At 42.2% G+C, this 19,083-nt stretch overlaps 1 long non-coding RNA gene across 1 annotated transcript in view; it reads left to right on the top strand.

Annotated features, from left to right (window-relative positions):
• Positions 1–19,083, top strand: part of LOC142258005 (uncharacterized) — a 204,984-nt gene that overhangs the window by 66,221 nt on the left and 119,680 nt on the right. Inside the window, exon 3 of the long non-coding RNA XR_012727693.1 lies at positions 11,752–11,870. This is a non-coding gene — a long non-coding RNA (uncharacterized LOC142258005). The remainder of the gene's footprint in view (positions 1–11,751; positions 11,871–19,083) is intronic.

Below are 19,083 nucleotides of genomic sequence, written 5' to 3'. Positions count from 1 at the left end.
GTTCCAGACTGTTGGAGGCCAACTACAAACTGCTGGCAAGGTGGTACAGAGTCCCGACTAGACTGCATAGGATATTCCCCTTGGTGGACTCTACTTGTTGGAGATGCGGATTAGAGGAAGGTGACTATGTACATGTTTTCTGGTCATGTCCCTCTCTGCAGAGGTTTTGGTCAGGGGTGAGGCAGGTAATCAGACAGGTGACAGGGACGCAAGAGACACTGGGTCCGGAGTTGTTTTTGTTACAATTATCGGAGCTCCCGATCCCTAAATACAAGCGCTCTCTGCTAAGTTTCCGGGTTATGGCTGCCAGGTACTGCATTCCTCTTGGTTGGAAGTCTACTGCTCCCCACACGATGGCCCAGTGGGTATCAAGGGTCAACGACTTAATGCATATGGAGGGTTTGACATCCTCTCTTAATAACCGTCAAGAGGACTTCTACAGGACATGGCTTCCATGGATGGAGTTCACTTCCGCAACGGATCACACAAGTCTGCTCTCTGATCCACAGGAGTGTCCTGGAGGGATGGCGGCGTGATGCTCCGAGAGTCCCCCTCCCCCCCTTTTTTTTTTCTCTCCCTCTCTCCTTCTCCCCCCACTTCTTTTCTTACCTCACTTCCCGCTCCCCCCCATACTTCTCTCTTGTTCTTGTCATCTAACTTGCGCTATACACGTTTAGAATTTCTTTTTCTCTCTTACTGCTGTACGTTCTTCTTTCTTTGTATTGTGTTGGTTCCCAAAAAAACTAAAACCAGACCAGACTCGTTTAGATGGAAGATGGGATGCATAAGGGTACCGGTGGTCAGGACACATGTCATTGTTATGTCCTTGATAAACTCTATGTCGCTCCGTGTGGAGCGGAAAGTTTTCAATGTTACGAGTTGGTATTTAAAATAAAGAATTTGAAAAAAAAAGGTATACATTAAGCTTTTATGTCCAATTGTATTCTTCGTGAAGCACCACTTTTTCCATTGTATGATGGTGTGTTTATATTTTATGTGTGGTTAGTGTGAGGACTAGTGTTAGGGGTTGGGATTAGGGTTGAGGGTTCATGGTTAGGGTACACATTCAGTCTGTATGGCCAGTTGTAGTCTTCATGCCACACCTCTTCTTTCCATTGTGTAATGGTGTCTTTTATGTCTTCATGGGTGATTAGTGTTAGGTGTTAGGGTTAGTGCTAGGGGTTGAGGATAGGTGTTGGGGTTACTGTTAGGGGTTGGGGTTAGGGCTGAGGGTTTATGGTTAGGGTACACATTCAGCATGTATGGCCAGTTATAGTCTTCATGCAGCACTCCTTCTTTCCATTATATAATGGTGTCTTTACACTTCATGTGTGGTTCGAGTTAGATGTTAGAGTTACTGCTAGGGGTTGAGTGTTTGGGTTAGTGTTAGGGGTTGGGGTTAGAGCTGAGGGTTTATGGTTAAGGTATACATTCAGCGTGTATGGCCAGTTGTACTCTTCGTGCAGCACTCATTTCCATTGTATAATGGTGTCTTTACATTTCATGGGTGATTAGTGTTAAGGGTGTTTACATGCTGCAACATCACTAGCGATAGCTAGCGATGTCGTGCGCAATAGCACCCGCCCACGTCGCTGTTTCGTCATGGGTGTGATCGCTGCCGTAGCGAACAATATCGCTATGGCAGCGTCACACGCACATACCTGCTTAGCGACGTCGCTGGAGACACCAAACAATCTCTACTTTAAGGGGGTGGTTCGTTCGGCATCACAGCGGTGTCACTAAGCGGCCGCTCAATAGCAGAGGACAGGCGGAGATGAGCGGCCGGAACATGCCGCCCACCTCCTTCCTTCCTCATTGCCGGCGACGCAGGTAAGGAGATGTTCGTCGTTCCTGCGGTGTCACACATAGCGATGTGTGATGCCGCAGGAACGACGAACAACCAGCGGCATGCACCACCAACGATATTATGAAAAGGAGCGACGTGTCAACGATTTTTGACGTTTTTGAGATCGTTGATCGTCGTTCCTAGCTGTCGCATGCTGCGATGTCGCTAACGACGCCGAATGTGTGTCACAAACACCGTGACCCCGACGATATATCGTTAGCGATGTTGCAGAGTGTAAAGCACCCTTTAGGGTTAGTGTTAGGGATTTATGGTTAAGATATTCATTCAGTGTGTATGTCCAGTTGTTTTCTTGGTGCATTACCCCTTCTTTCCATTTTACGATCGTGTCTTTACACTTGATATGTGGTTAGTGTTAGGATTAGTGTTAGGGGTTGGTGTTAGGGATTATAGTTAAGGTATATATTCAATGTGCATGACCAGTTGTAGTCTTCGTCAAGCACCCTTTCTTTCCATAGTAGGTTGGAGTCTTTACACTCCATGGAGCGGCCATGTTGAGTCCCTTGTCGACGCCATAGTCATGTCTGACAGTAACATCCACTTAAACTTCCATCCTGTCAAATCGTAAAGAGGGTGATTGATCTTTCAAGGAATTCGAGAGGAAAAATCTCAAAAAATGAGGCACACCGTAAACAAATAATATCATAACGGGCCCTAATCGGCCAGACACTCAGACAATGGGAGCGTGCGTCCTATCCGTCATATCGTCATCAGAAGGTCAGCGGTGGCTACTTAGTTATCATTAGCCCGAGCCAATTTAATCTGTGCAATTGCTCATAAATCAAGCTAGACACTGAGAGGCCACCCGGTGCCCCTGCGCACACCCCGTACTGAAAGGCTGGCAATTCACATGTACTCCTTACCCCGGGATCGCATCCCTCCCCTGCCTGGATGCGGCTTCTCCCGCGGCGTATGCATTTCAGGCTGCTTTGGAAATATTAAGTGATGTCATAAATCACAACGACTGGGCCATCCATCACCGTGTCAGGCTGAAGATCAGGGTCATGGGGAAAAAAGATCAGGGGTCAAGCAGAAATAGATAGAGGTCAGAACAGTCAGGCATTTCTTAAAACAACTTATTTTATTTTGGTTACAAGACAAGACAAGACTCCAAGAAGAAGGCCTATTAAAGGGACAGGTGGCCGGGGTGACAGGTTGTCAATACCAAAGCAGGGAGAGGGTGTGCATATTCCACCGCCTCGATGTGACCAGAACACGTGCCAAAAGCAGAGGAAAATATTTCCTATAAGCGCAGAATAAATGGAAATCTATACACACATATTCAAAGAGAGCCTACCCTCGAAAATAAAAACAGGTGCCTGAATGACAAATTGCAGATGGAAAAAGACCAGCAGGTCAGCCCAGATCCCAAGTGTCCCATCTGACCCTAAATATAATACATTTCTGTACAGAAAACTGAAAATTCTAATAAATCACCATTCAACACTATATGCACTGTACTAGCAAAGTATACAGCTCTATGGCAGGTATGTAGTACTATATACATGCACTATACTCTATATCACTATATGTTTGCACTATGGATTTGTATAGTACTATGGATCTGTACAATGTACTGTATGGCAGTATATGTGTGCACTATCTATCTGTACAGTACTGTATGACACTATATGTTTGCACTATGGATTTGTATGGCACTATATATGTGCATTAAGGATCTGTACAATGTACTAGTTGGTGGTTTATTTGTGCAGTATGGATTTATACAGTACTATATGGCACTATATGTGTGCACTATGGATTTCTAAAGTAATGTATAGCACTATATGTGTGCAGTATGGATTTTTACAGTACTGTATGGCGGTATATGAATGCACTATAGATCTGTACAATGTACTGTTTAGCAATATATCTATCCGCTATGGATTTGTAAATTACTGTATGGCACTACATGTGTGCATTAAGGATTTGTACAGTACTGTATGGCGGTCTGTATGGCAGTATGTGAATGCACCATAGATCTGTAAAATATACTGTATGGCACTATATGTGTGCACTATGGATTTTTACAGCGTTGTAAGGCAGTATATGTATGCACTATGGATATGCAGAATGTACTCTATGGCACTATATATGTGAACCATAGATCTGTACAATCTACCATATGGCAGTATATTTATACACTATAGCTCTATATAATGTACTGTATGGCGAATTATGTGTGTACTATGGATTTTTATAGTACTGCATTGTGGTGTATATATGCACTATGGATCTTTACAATGTACTGTATGATACTCTACAAAGAACTTTATGGCACTATATATGTGTAGTATGGATCTTAATAATGGACTGTATGGTGGTTTATATATGCGCTATTGATTCGTAAAATATACTGTATGTTAGTATTTGTATGCAAAATCCTCAGAAGCAGTCAGGGATGCAGGACCATCTCTCCAGTCATCCTCTGTCTGATTGTGATGGCCTTCTCACCAGGATGACCCCCACTTTCAGCATGGGTGTATCAGTCAGAGGTTGCCTCTCAAGATTTCTTGAAGTTATCTTATTGAATTGTTTGTCCCATCATCTGTATTCTAAAAAAAAGAGTAAAGTCTCATCTGCCAGCGCTGACGGGAAAATGCTCCTACAACCCACCGATCATGTACAGCACGGGGATGGTTTGGGTTCTGTGTAATGCAGCTGATACTTTGTTGCAGTGACCAAGATTTGCGATATCTCTGATCCTGGCTACTTGAAAACATTAGGAAAATACTGTGTGGCTGCAGGGGAGAAAGTGATGTTATATTTTCTCTGCAGCCACTTAAGGGTGCTTTACACACTGCGACATCGCTAGCGATTGCTAGCGATGTCATGAGCGATAGCCCCCACCCCCGTCGTTGCTGCAATATGTGGTGATCGCTGCCGTAGCGAGCATTATCGCTACGGCAGCGTAACACGCACATACCTGTTCAACGACGTCGCTGTTGCTGCCGAACAATCCCTCCTTCAAGGGGAAGGTGCATTCGGCGTCACAGCGGCGTCACAAAACGGCCACCCAATAGCAGAGGAGGGGCAGAGATGAGCAGCCGGAACATGCCGCCCACCTTCTTCCTTTCTCATTGTCGGTGGACGCAGGTAAGGAGATGTTCGTCATTCCTGCAGTGTCACATATAGCGATGTGTGATGCCCCAGAACGATGAACAACCAGCGGCATGCACCATCACCGATATTATGAAAAGGAGCGACGTGTCAACGATCAACGTTTTTTGCCGTTTTTGCGATCATTGATCGTCGCTCCTAGTTGTCACACACTGCGATGTCACTAATGACGCCGGATGTGTGTCACAAACACCGTGACCCCAACGATATATCGTTAGCGATGTCGCAGCATGTAAAGCACCCTTTACGGTCAGTTATCGGGGCAGTGAGAGAGCTATAAACATTCCCCTTGCTTCTTATACCGAGATGAAATGACGGCCTCCTATGCATGAGCGCAAAGATTAGGGCTAGTTGGCTGTATTACACAGCTGACACCTGACAAGCATGGAGGCACACCTGATGATGGAAAGGGGGACTTTTCTTTAATGTTTTTTGGGTCAACACTTTACAATGATGAGTAGGACTATTAAGGATCATGGATAAAAAGGATGTAATAAAAACCCTAAAAACAAAAATAGGTCCAGAGGAGAATTGATGCAAAACGGGACATTTTGGAAGCAACGGTCAGTTCTCCACCCACAATGGGATCGGGAGAAAAAAGGGCGAGAGATAAAAAGCTATGCCACAAAGAAACACGACTATAAAGTAGGAGAGATCCTACCGGAGGCGACCAGGAGACATATTGAGAAACAAAAGGAATTAACAGACAGAGCCTCTGGGATGCTTTGAAGTTAACCCTTGCCGTCAGATGTTTGCAGCGTCTGCGCGGTACAATATACTTACAGTGACCATGAATTGATGTGGTTGACCCCCGAGTATTCTTCACCCTCAAAGCTGATGTCCCTGGACTCCTCTAAGGCTTCCATACACAATGGCCGATGAGATCACCAGAGGAAGGCGGCACAATGGCGAGGTGAGATCTCGCTCCTGACACAAGAAGCTTACTCTCTAACCTCCCTGAATAATAATTTTCAATTTTTTTATTTTCGGTGCTCAAAATATTTTCTTATTTTTTTTTCGATTGACTCATCATGTTTAAATTTTGGGGACAAGGAGAGGAAAACAATGGGATTTGCATTGAAAACCAAAACAGAAGCTGCGACTAGACCTAGCGAGACCGGTGGCCCTCGTAGAGGCAAAAAAAGGATTTGTCTGCATCTGGGTTCTATTTTTTTAATTATCGCCTTAGTCCCAATTGAAGAGCGGATTGACATTAAAAAGGTGCCCGAGCTAATTACGCCTCATTATTGGCCAGGATTAGACTATGCCTTACTTACTTCGAACATCAGCGGGGCGGAGGGAGGAGCGGGGTTATTCCAAAAGGCTCCGTATTCAGAGGGAGGAAAGAAAGGACTGTTTTTCTGACTGGGGAGGGCCAGCCCGCATGGGGCCTGTTCCTTATGAATCGCCGAGCTTGGTAATTAAAAGAAGTGTCACACTGTGAAACTCTTCACAGGATCAATAGTAATGGAGACCTCCCTGTAAAGCTCGCCCGCCCGCCCCTCACCCTAATACACAGAATCCCTCTTTATGAGCTGCAGTGATGGACAGGAGCAGGGCAGGCGGCTCTCCCCGAATACTCCGCACCCTGATGGGGCTCATTGGCCCCAGACTCCATTAGTGTGTGACACTATTAAAACACAAACTCCATTCAGTGACGTGTCCCCGGGAGAAACAGCTCCAGAACGTGATATGGAAGAAATGGCAGCAGGGGGAATTGGAGGCAAGGGGCAAAAAAAAAAATCAGATTTTATTTTTGAAATTTTAGAAAAATTGTGATGGAATTATTTTAAATTCTCTAAATCTATTTATCTATTTAGAAAAAAATAGATTCTTATCAGCACTCCAATGGCAATCAGTGAAAAAAGTGAACACAGAGAAATGCGACATTTTAGCTCCTCTTTTAATGCCTTTCTCAAGCATTATTTTTCTATTATCTATCTATTCATCTATCTATCTATCTATCTATCTATCTATCCCTCTGTCTATCTATATATCTATCTATCTATTCCTCTATCTATCTATTCCTCTATCTATTATCTATTTATCTATCTATCTATTATCTATCATCTATCTATTATCTATTTATGTATCTATTATCCTTCTATCTATCTATTACCTATTTATCTATTATCTATCTATATTATCTCTATATCTATCAGTTATCTATCTATTATCTATCATCTATTGTCTGTCATCTATCTATGTATTATCTATCTATCTATCTATCCCTCTATCTATCTATCTATCATCTATCTATCTATAAAAAAAAAAAAAAAAAATCGAAAAGCACCACTTTTGCAGATACTAGGTGCCATCCCTTACCACAACCTTCCAAAAAGTTGTACAATATATCCAGAAAAAGCAAAGGCAGCTCTCCAGTTTTTTGGCGAGAAAAAGTGGACTTTATTGAGCCCAGTGGAACGCTACCTTTGCTTTTTTTCTGGATGTCTATCTATCTATCCATCTATCTATCTATCTATCTATCTATCCCTCTATCTATCCATCTATCTATCTATCTATTATCTATCCATCTATTATCTATCTAATTCATCTATCCATTTATCTATCTATCTATTATCTATCTCTCTATTATCTATCCATCTATCTATTATCCATTTATCTAACTGTTATCTATCAATCCATCTATCTTTTAGCTATCTATTATCTGTTTATCTATTCTTCCATCTATCTATTATCTATCTATCTATCTATTATCCATCTATCTATCTGCCGCCTATCTACTGATAGGTATCAGTTACAGAACATGTATTGCTGTACACATGATATATACGTACAGAACAATGTAATTACTTTACAAGACAGAAGTAGGAAGGGTAAAACTCTTTCCAGTCTTCGTAGACATTTTTCTATGACATTCTACTTCCAGGCAAAAAGTTCAGCGTCCTTTCTTACCCTGTCTGCTCCATAGGAAATCCCGGAGAATGACAGGTCTAATTTATTAAATTTCCATCTGCCTTCGCCCCCTTGTGTATACAAGTTAGTTGCTTCTCCGTGCCATGCCAGCTCTCTACATGAAAACCTCCTGACATTTATTTCCACCCAATCTCTGTCAGCTAGCCCTCTGTTTAACAAATTACCGGACAGGCTCTCACCGCCGGCGCTGGGCGGATGATTTCCAAGTCACCTGCTACAGCTGCTTTCTTCATCGTCTTACACATCCAATCTACAAGGTTGTTGTGAATGTAAATGAAATAATTATTACTTTGTATAGAACTCCTTAAAGGGAATGTCCACCACTGACTTTAGGTCTAAAATTCTGTGCAGAGAAGCCTTCTAAGCTTTCTTTATAGTGTTCGGAGATCAGTTTCATGATACAGAGCTCAAAATCGTCTGTAGAGACATAGATTTCAAACTTTTTAGCTTCCTGCGTCCTCCAGAAGAGGGAACTCAGGTTGCACACTGCATACTTAATTCAATCGAAGCTCTCTGTATTGGTGGGTTTGGGAGTTTTATCATTTATATCCGTGCTTTATCTATACTTTCTTGACCTTGTCACCCAGTCTGCATACTGAGATGAACCACGGCTCATATAATACACTGATATACTCGTATTGCAGTATGGAAAAGTATCTTCCTATATTTATTATCAATCAAGGACACCATTAATCATGACTAAATCCCAACTTCTACTCTCTGAAATGCAGTCCCAAATGCTTCGCTGTTCCTTCAGGGAACAAACTGCTTCTGACTTATTTTAACTCATCAGTCCAGAGCACCTTATGCCATTTTCTGCACCCTGTTTCCTATGTTGTTGGGCGTAGCTGAGTCACTTTGATTTTGGCTACAATTCTTCCGAGAAGACCACTTCTGAAAAGACTTCTTCAGACATTAGACGTTGTAGCTAGTCCCACTGGTTTCTGCCAATTCTGAGCTGATAAAGGCAGTCAATAGAGGAAGAGATGTTAAAAACTGTCTTGCCATTATAGGAAACAATAGTAGATTCCTGGGAAAGTAATATTTGATGCGTTTCGTTTCGATACTCAGGACAATCACAAGCAAAATCCATTCACGTTTTCAGGCAATTGCCTCCGATCCTTTGTCATCTTCACAGATATATAGTAGCAAATAACTTGGTAATTATGAGCCACTTATTGATTTGAAATAGAAATAGCAAAATTAAGTGGCTAAAATATAACCTTTATTCAGGAAATTATACAAAACCTATAAAGATAGGTATGTAACCATAAGCCCCTCTTGGGCTCTTTATAGGTTTTATATTATTTCCTCAATGAAGCTTATATTTTAGCCCCTTAATTTTGCTACTTCTATTACATCTTCACAGATAAAACCCTATTGCGCTTGTCTCCCTCATCTTTGGTTCTGAGATGATGGCACTGCTGGACATCTTCTGATTTCAAAAGGAAGTAACATAATGTGTCTTTATCTGTTGCACTAAGTTTCCTTGGCCGACCACTGCTGTGTCTACAGTCTTTAATGTTGCCTATTCTTGGCATTTTTCAAAAGACCTTGAACAACACATCTGGAAACCCCAGTCTGCTTTGCTTGGGAGACTCCTTACTGATGCAGTATAACTACCTTGTGTCTAGTTACTTAGCTCTGTCTTGCCATTGAATGAAACTGTTTTCCACAATTTTACATTTGTAGCAGAATTTGTCTGTTCCTCATCAATTTTTAAGCCTCCTACACAGCTGTTTCTGTTTCAGTTAATGACTGTGTATAGAAAAATTATGATCTTCATCACCTGTTTGGTATAATCTGTTAGTTTTACACCTGACTATAATCCTACAAAATCCATGTGTATGTGTACCTAGGATTGATGAAGGCATAAAGTGGTCACCAAGTATTGATGGGATTTAGATTTTTCTTTTGTTCATTAACTTTCTAAAAAATAACCTATTAACTCTTCTATTTTTTAAAACATTCTTAATTGACAGCATTTTTTCCAAACCTGCCTTAAACCTTTGCACAGTACTGTAGATTAGTGGCTCCTTTGACCAACTTCAGAACAAGGCCGCCCTCACACAGGGGGCACAGATTATCACCAGGGACCGCTGTATATAAGAGAGCTGCTCATTATAAGGTCTTTTAATTTAATAAGGATATTTCATTTCCTTCAGACCTTGGCGGAGCTTTGCTTGAAGAAGGTTCACTGACCCTCGCGTCACAAGATAGAACAGAAATACTCTGTTCTATCAAGCACCATCAATAGACTTCTCTCTTCACAGTCTACAAGCTGGTCCAAAGAGGATCATACATTGTAGAAGGACCTCCGGGACACCAGGGGATATTCATGTAAGACGAGATGTAAGAGCTGGGAGTGCGTCTCCTAAAATTACTTGTTTATAAACTGTGAATAGAAAGAAAAAAAATTGAACACTAGATGTGGATTGATCGGAAAGTTCTGGTCTAACTGGTTGGTCCTCAATGGCCACCAACTGTAGACATCATTGTTGACCATTATGTTACACCTCATTAAGTAGGTCCACCTGACAGATCCATGTTGTCACCTATAGCTAGATCTTTAATATCTATCATATCAAGATCTTCCGTAAGTTGGCATAACTGCTGAATAGAATAGAAATTAGATTAGAGAACGGATGAATATCACAGACCAAGGTCGTATCCATGGGGCCAAAAGTTTGAAAAAGAGCCCTTCTTCACCATAATCACTGTTAACATTATATTCAGTGCATAAAAATCTTATGATTATTTAATTCCCTAGATGCACAGGGATAATACACACAGTGATATCACAGTACGGGAATAATGCACACAGTGATGTCACAGTACAGTGATAATGCACACAGTGATGTCACAGTACAGCGATAATGCACACAGGGATGTTACAGTACCGGAGTAATGCACACGGTGATATCTTAATATAGCAATAATTTACATAGTGAGGTCACAGTACAGAAATAATGCACACAGTGATGTCACAGCACAGAGATAGTGTACACAATGATGTCTCAGTACAGGGATACACACACAGTGATGTCACAGTACAGGGATAATGCACACAGTGATGTTACAGCAGAGGGATGATGTCATAGTACAGAGATAATACACACAGTGATGTCACAGTACAGGGATAATACACTCAGTGATGTCACAGTACAGGGATAATACACACAGTGATGTCACATTACAGGGATAATACACACAGTGATGTCACAGTACAGGGATAATACACTCAGTGATGTCACAGTACAAAAATAATACACACAGTGATGTCACAGTACAGGGATAATGCACAAAATGATGTCACAGTGCAGGAATAATGCACACTGATGATTAGAGTACAGAGATAATACACAGTGATGTCACAGTACAGGGATGATGTCACAGTACACGGATAATGCACACAGTGATGTCACAGTATAGAAATAATACATACAGTGATGTCACAGTACAGAAATTGTACATTTTGTAGCACATGCAATTGAAATTGGGACTTGCCGACATTTGCAGAGTAACATTGCTTTACAACTCACCTAAAAAAAACTGCTGTACAACAACGTCAGCCCCTGGGATTGGTGATTTACATTACTAAATAATACCGTTCTCAATAATCTGATTTATCTGAATGCTTAAGATGTTATTAATCTGTTTATGAGGTTTACTGCTGACATGATTGTCAGTCCGGAGGGATTTGTAGACGGACGCAACATAAACAGGGAAATTAATGTAACAGTAAATGTAAATTATGAATCTAATTTTACTGCCATATAGTGATCCTTCATGGAAAGGTATTTTAAGGCGTCTCCTAACTATCTTTTCAGATGGGTCCCCTAACAAAAGGCTGACCACATTGTGTCCTCTAGGAATCATCTATAAGCTTTGAACGCTCATCATTGGTGAAAATTCAATTTCTCTACAGCTCCCCGACAGGAGAAATGAGGTATTACAAGGTTCACATTAAATTCTATGCACTGTGTGTAATTCAGGGCAATATGAGTCCTCCAAATCAAAATCATTGTTTATGGCTAATAGATGAGGGTCCTGGACCCCCGTCTCTATTAATTTAGGACTCTTTAAGAGGGTTTGTAGGATATTTTTATCCTGGAAATACGGACTATGACCCCAACTAGTGACTTCATACTGTATATTGAGCACACTGACATCACTGAATGTGGATAACATCATTGTCTGTCTCTGCGGTTTTCAGATAAGTAATAGTCATATATACTGCCAAATCTGAAAGTGGCGGACCCGGCAAAGCTAAAAAGAAACTCCAAAGTATGGCTAATTTTCATTCCCTTTTAGTAAATCAGAAGCCTTCCCTTATCTGAGAGAACAGCAGAGAGGCTTTGTCCTCATTCAGTAGACAATTAGCTTTGTTTATGTGATTGGAGGGGTCCTTGTGAGTATGGCCCCGGGAAAATGGCCACGTCAATCAATCAGGAGTCAAGGGGGTTTGAGTGGCTCAGAGCTGCCGGGAGGTAATTGGGGAGGGGGTGTCAAATGACAGCGAGGGCGTCGTGCCAGTCCTATACACAGGGGGACTACTTAACAAGAAATTCAGGCCGTCATTAAACTCCGATACAAATGTAACCATGGCTGTACGAAGAACTACGGAGTATCTGTCTCTCTACATTATATCACAAAAGTGAGTACACCCCTCACATTTTTAAAATATTTTATATCTTTACATAGCACAATACTGAAGATATGACACTTTTGATACAATGTACAGTATAGTCAGTTGTATAACAGTGAAAATTTGGTGTGCCTTCTAAATAACTCAACACGCAGCCATTAATGTCTAAACCACTGGCAACAAAAATGAGTACATCCTAAGTGAAAACTGCCAAATTGTGGCCTTGGTGTGAATATTTTGTGTGGCCTCCATTATTTTCCATCAGTGCCTTAACTCTCTTGGATATGGAGTTCACAGGAGCCGCTGGATTCTCTTCCATCCTTCATGACGACATCACGGAGCTGGTGATGTAAGAGACCTTGCTCTCCTCCACCTTCCGTTTAAGAAGGGTCCACAGATGTTCCATAGGGTTTAGGTCTGGAGATGCTTGGCCAGGCAAGCACTTTTACCCCCAGTTTCTTAAGCAAGGCAGTGGTCGTCTTGGAGGTGTGTTTGAGGTCACTATCATGCTGGGATATGGGAGGGAGGGGATCATGCTCTGCTTCAGTATGTCACAGTACATGTTGGCATTCATGGTTCCCTCAATGAACTGTAGCTCCCCACAGTTGGCAGCACTCATGCAGCCCAAAACCATGACCCTCCACCACCATGCCTTCGTGTAGGCAGGAAACACTTGTCTTTGTACTGTTTACCTGGTTGCCACAACACATGCTGGGCACCATCTGAAACAAATAAGTTTATGGTCTCATCAGACCACAGTTCATGGCTCCAGTAATCCATGTCCTTAGTCTACTTGTCTTCCGAAAACTGTTTGTGGCTTTCTTGTGTATCATCTTTAGAATAGGATTCCTTCTGGGATTACTGCCATGCAGACCAATTTGCTGCAGGGTGCCGCATATGGTCTGAGCACTGACAGATGGACCCCCACCATGGAAGTGCTGCAGCAATGCTGGCAGTACTCATACGTCTGTTCTAAAAAGGCAACCTCTGGATATGACACTGAGCTTGTGCACTGAACTTCTCTGGTCAACCATTGCGAGGCCTGTTCTGAGGGGATCCTGTCTTGTTAAATTGCTGTATGGTCTTGGACAACATGCTGCAGCTCAGTGTCAGAGTGTTGGCAATCTTCTTATAGCCTCAGCAATCTTTATGTAGAGTAAGAATTCTTTTTTTCAGATTCGCATAGAGTTCTTTGCCACGAGGAACCATGTTGAACTTTCAGTGACCAGTATGAGAGAGTGTGTGAGGGATAACACCAAATGTAACACACCTGCGCCCCATTCATACCTGAGACCTTGTAACACTAATGAGTCAATGACACCGGGGAAGGAAAATAGCACATTGTGCACAATTTCGCCATTTTCACTTAGAGGTGTACTCGCTGAGTTATTTAGAGGGCACCAAATATACCCTGTTATACAAGCTGCACATTGACACTGTACATTGTATCACAGGGTCAGATCTTCAGTGTTGTCCCATGAAAAGATATAATAAAATATTTACTTAAATGTGAGAGGTATACTCACTTTTGTAATATACTGTATCTCTAATATATAAAGCTGAATGTATGTATGTGTGTATGTATGTATGTCCGGGATTGGCATCTGCACCGTCGCAGCTACAGCCACAAAATTTTGCACACTCACACTTCTGGACCCCGAGAGCGTCATAGGCTATGTTTTGAGGGGAAATGTTAACCCCGCGCTTTACAGTTATTCACCAAAAAACCTGCCTCCATTAAAGCGAATGGAGCTGGGAGCCACAGTGCAGCCAGAACTTCAGAAGAATGCGCAGCCACGCCCTTATATGGAATGTTGGCGTGTCACAATGCAGCCAGGGAAAGAGACAGACACAGACAGGGCAAGAAACAGACATAGACAGGGTAAGAGACAGACACAAAGAGACAGACACAGACAAAGAGACAGACTGACAGGGAAAGAGACAGACAGGGAAAGAGAGGGAAAGAGAGAGACAGGTTAAGAGACAGACACAGAGAGGTAAAGATAAGAGACAGACACAGACAGGTAAAGAGACAGACACAGACAAAGAGACAGAGACAGACAGGGAAATAGAGAGGGAAAGAGACAGACAGGGTAAGAGACAGACAAAGACAGGTAAAGAGACAGACAAAGAGAGACACAGGGAAAGAGACAGACAGGGAAAGAGACAGACAGGGAAAGAGACAGACAGGGAAAGAGACAGACAGGGAAAGAGACAGACCGGGAAAGAGACAGACAGGGAAAGTGACAGAGATAGACAGACAGGGAAAGAGATTGAGACAGACGTAGAAAGAGACAGTCAGAGACAGACAGGGAAAGAGACAGACAGACAAAAAGATAGAGAGAGACAGAGAGATATATACAGAGGGGGAGACAGACATAATTACATTTATATCTATTTGTTCTGTGGTTTTTGTGTGCAGAATACATTTTTGTTAATAGATTCTATTATGTTAACAGCAGTTATTAACCCGGGCGAAGCCGGGTAGTACAGCTAGTTTATTATACAGATGATATCTATCTATCTATCTATCTATCTATCTATCTACCTATCCCTTTATCTATCTATTATGTTGATCACTGCTGGTTCCTTGTATTAGACTTTCAATGTTATTTATTATTTTTCCAATAGAGCAAATGAAGAAAATCCTGTGTCTTTAAAAAAAATATATATATTTTTTTCATTTATTAATTTTCTTAATATATATACATTGGCTGAAGCCCCGCACCTTCTGGTCACATGAGTATGACCTCACATAGGTCCTGCTAGGTCAATTGTATAATACTTGTGGTAATTCTAACAGGGGGAGGGGATAACTATGAATTATCCCCCCAGATGTTATCTGATCCTCAGCTGCTGTCACTCAACAAGCAGCTAATTTTATAAACGTTACTTTCTTGGATTCTGGTGATTGGTTCCCTTTAAAATGGACAGAGCTGTATCTGGTAAAAATCAGAATATACATTATTTAATTAATTTATTAATTTAGTATAATTAAGTAAATAGAAATACGGTAAATATAATATGCAATTTTAATAATCAGGTATAGTGATCAACTCTCCAACATTCCCCCCAAATATATGTAAGTTAGATTTAAAATTGAATAATAATCTAATATATATTTATTAAAGCCACAATATTTGGTAGTAATGATCATTCTAGAAATATATCTAGATATAGTTATCAGCACATTATTGTGATGGCTGCATCATACATTCTCTGCACCACCCCTGATCTTATATATGGGACTGTATCATGGATATGCATCTATGGATCATCTTTAATTGCCTCCTGATGAACCATTCACTTGGGGAAACACGTTGAGGGGGAGACATACCTCATTCATCTTAGATGGCTACTGTTTACAAACGGAATAACCTGGATACGTGACATCTGTAATATATGATCTTCGGATGAACAATGGACTGTATATTTATTATACCTATTTATGCGGCTCTATACTCTGTATAAATTGTACTGCATTGGATTCATCTTACAGTCAGTAAGTTAAGTCCTGCTCTGGGATATAAGATTGTCCTTTTCCTTGTATTTGTTACAGTGCCTCAATTTTGAATTGTATCAATTTGTTAAAATTTTGTTCTCTCTTACCTTGTCCCAGACATTCAGGGCCAAGAAATTGATATCCTAACCCATTTACTGGGACAAATTTGTATTCAATATTTGCATTTGTCTTACCATAGTGTGATTACCACTTGTTGGTTTTATATTTAATAAATATTTGTTATGGGGAAAAAAATATTTTTGTTATTTTGAACCATATATATTTCCCTAGACCTTGAGTAATTTCTGATACTGCATCATACATTATTATCAAGGATAGATTGATAAGGATAGACAGATAGATAGATAGATAGAAGGATGGATAGATGGTAGATAGATGATGGATAGATCGTAGATAGATGAAGCATAGATGGATAGTGTCATGAGGGACTATGGGGAGAGTGGGAACCCAGGCCCCTAAGCTGACCCTCAAGCTTGGGGACCCTGTTCTATTCCTATTCTCAGCAAGACCCCTAATGGTGAGGATGTCTGAGTCTCCTTTATGGATTTGCTCCTGACCAGCCCTGACCTTTTACCCCCTCCCCGGGAGGTTGGGGCAGGATTGTGATTTAACCCACAGAAATAGACAAACAGGGGAAACCATAACAACGTCACATAGCATGCACACACAGAGGTATAAGACAATAACAGATAAGGAGGAAAACAAGAGCAGGATAGAAACCACAAGACGATGGGTAAGTCCACAACAACGCCAAGCACAAAACAACTCTTTCTCCAGCAAGTCTGGGACACCACAACTCACAGACCAACACAGCATAAATTATAGTTGGCGTACGTAGATTTCCTCCAGCCTAAAAATGAGAGGAGCAAAAGTGATTGGCTTCCTTACAACATGTGATCAGAAAAGCCTAATGAGCAAGGCTATTTCTTGCTATCCTGTCTATGAATGAGCACACACCAAGTCGGCGCCCGGGTCTGCCTGTGTAGGTCAGAAACACCAGAGAAACCATCAGACGGAGTGTCAGACTCTGCAATGTGAATAGAGCCTGACGCTGCCATGACAGTTGGCAAGTTTTGTACAAAACTCTGTGTGACAGATAGATAGATGATGGCTAGATAGATAGATGGATGTATAGATAGTAGGCAGCAGGCGGTGCTCAGCCCTCACATTAGTGTCAGTTACTTGTGTAGTATTAGACCAGGGGTGGGGAACCTCCGGCCTGTGTGCTGTTTGCGGCCCACAATGACTTTTTCTGTACACTCCAAGGGACCTCAAGGCTCGGGTGGCAGCCGCACTTTTGCTGTCTGCCTGCCCTTTAAATCCCACTGCATAATGTGAGGACGCGCACGCACCCTGTGTGCGTATATTATGCGGGTCTTAAGCTGGTCTGTGCCAGCGTGCTCAGGGCTTATCTTGTGGGTGGGCAACACAGTGTGAGATGCGCTGTGCTGTGCTAATCTGGGTTCACACATAGCGACAACGACGTCGCTGTTACGTCACCATTTTCGGTGACGTAGCAGCGACGTCCCGTCGCTGTCGCTGTGTGTGACATCCAGCAACGACCCGGCCCCTGCTGTCCGTGCCACCTCCAGTGCTGTCCATGCTGCCTTCAATTCTGTCCGTGCCGCGGCCGATGCTGTCCATGTTGCCGCTGGTGCTGTCCTTGTCCCCCCAGTTCTGTCTGTGCCCCCCAGTGTTGCCCCTGCCACCGTCAGTGCTGTCCCTGCCTCTGCCATTGCTGTCCCTGCCACCGCCAGTGATGCCACCACCAGCGCTATCCCTGCCACCGTCAGTGCTGTCCGTGCCCGCCAGTGCTGATAATGCTCTCCTAGTGCTATCCGTGCCTCATAGTGATGTCTGTGCCCCAGCCCCTCCTGTATGTATATGCCCCAGCATCTCCTGTGATGTTTACGCCCCAGCCTCTCCTGTGATGTATATTTCACAGCCTCTCCTGTAATGTATATGCGCCCCAGCCCCTCCTGTGATGTATATGCCCCCAGCCTCCACTGTAATGGATATGTCCCCAGCCCCTCCTGTGATGTATATGCCCCAGCATCTCCTGTGATGTTTATGCTCCCAACCCCTCCTGTGATGTATATGCCCTTCCTGTGATGTACAGTACGTAAGGAAAGTATTAAGACCCCTTTAAATGTTTCACTCTTTGTTTCATTGCAGCCATTTGGTAAATTCAAAAAAGTTCACTTTTTCTCAATAATGTACACTGTGCACCCCATCTTGACAGAAAAAAAACAAGAATTGTAGAAATGTTTGCAAATTTATTAAACAAGAAAAACTGAAATATCACATGGTCATAAGTATTCAGACCCTTTGCTCAGACACTCATATTTAAGTCACATGCTGTCCATTTCCTTGTGATCCTCCTTGAGATGGTTCTACTCCTTCTTTGGAGTCCAGCTGTGTTTAATTAAACTCATAGGACTTGATTTCAAAAGGCACACACCTGTCTATATAAGACCTCAAAGCTCAGAGTGCATGTCAGACCAAATGGGAATCATGAGATCAAAGGAAATGCCCAAGGAGCTCAGAGACAGAATTGTGGCAAGGCACAGATCTGGCCAAGGTTACAAAAGAATTTCTGCAGTACTCAAGGTTCCTAAGAACACATTGGGCTCCATAATCCTTAAATGGATGAAGTTTGGGACCACCAGGACTCTTCCTAGACTAGGCCATCCAGCCAAACTGAGCAATAATGGGAGAATAGCCTTGGTGAGAGAGGTAAGGAAGAACCCCAAGATCACTGTGAATGAGCTCCAGAGATGCAGTAGGGAGAAGGGAGAAAGTTTCACAAAGTCAACTATCACTGCAACCCTCCACCAGTTGGGCCTTTATGGTAGAATGGCCAAACGGAAGCCGATCCTCAGTGCAAGACACATGAAAGCCCGCATAGAGTTTGCAAAAAAAACCCATGAAGGACTCCCAGACTATGAGAAATAAAATTCTTTGGTCTGGTGAGACAAAGATAGAACTTTT

Source organism: Anomaloglossus baeobatrachus, chromosome 12 (genome assembly GCF_048569485.1).
Source record: "Anomaloglossus baeobatrachus isolate aAnoBae1 chromosome 12, aAnoBae1.hap1, whole genome shotgun sequence".
NCBI classification, from domain to species: domain Eukaryota; kingdom Metazoa; phylum Chordata; class Amphibia; order Anura; family Aromobatidae; genus Anomaloglossus; species Anomaloglossus baeobatrachus.
The sequence above is the reverse complement of the archived record's forward strand: the minus strand, read 5'-3'. Positions and strand labels throughout refer to the sequence as shown.